Genomic DNA, 371 nt, shown 5'->3' on the forward strand with positions numbered 1-371 from the left:
GGGGAAAGCAGCACTACTCCACCCATCTACCCACCCCCCATCTGTTCTGAAGAGACATGAAATTTCCGTGTCTTGGGAGTGAGTCAGTGGATGTAAGACTAGCACACTATGCCTTTAGGTGTCCTCTCTCTTGCCTGTCCCTTCCACACCTGTGCCACCCTTGGGGGTAAAGCTGGAGCCAGGAGCTAGAACAGTGCTTGGTAATGAAAGACCAAGATAGAATGTCCCAGGGATTGAGGTCCTGGGGGAAGAGGGGGTCCCACTGGACTGTGAGAACTGTTCTCAGGGGTGCCCAGAAAACGCTACCCCAGTGAGTAGGGGCAGAATGTGGAAAATGGATAAATGTAGGTCACATTGTGTTTACCTCCTAC

At 52.0% G+C, this 371-nt stretch overlaps 1 long non-coding RNA gene across 1 annotated transcript in view; it reads right to left on the minus strand.

Moving 5' to 3' along the window:
• The window catches only part of LOC117198519 (uncharacterized), a 57,264-nt gene that overhangs the window by 51,200 nt on the left and 5,693 nt on the right, over positions 1–371 (minus strand). The gene's annotated exons all lie outside the window — the stretch shown is intronic.

Source organism: Orcinus orca, chromosome 1, assembly GCF_937001465.1.
Source record: "Orcinus orca chromosome 1, mOrcOrc1.1, whole genome shotgun sequence".
Lineage (NCBI taxonomy): Eukaryota > Metazoa > Chordata > Mammalia > Artiodactyla > Delphinidae > Orcinus > Orcinus orca.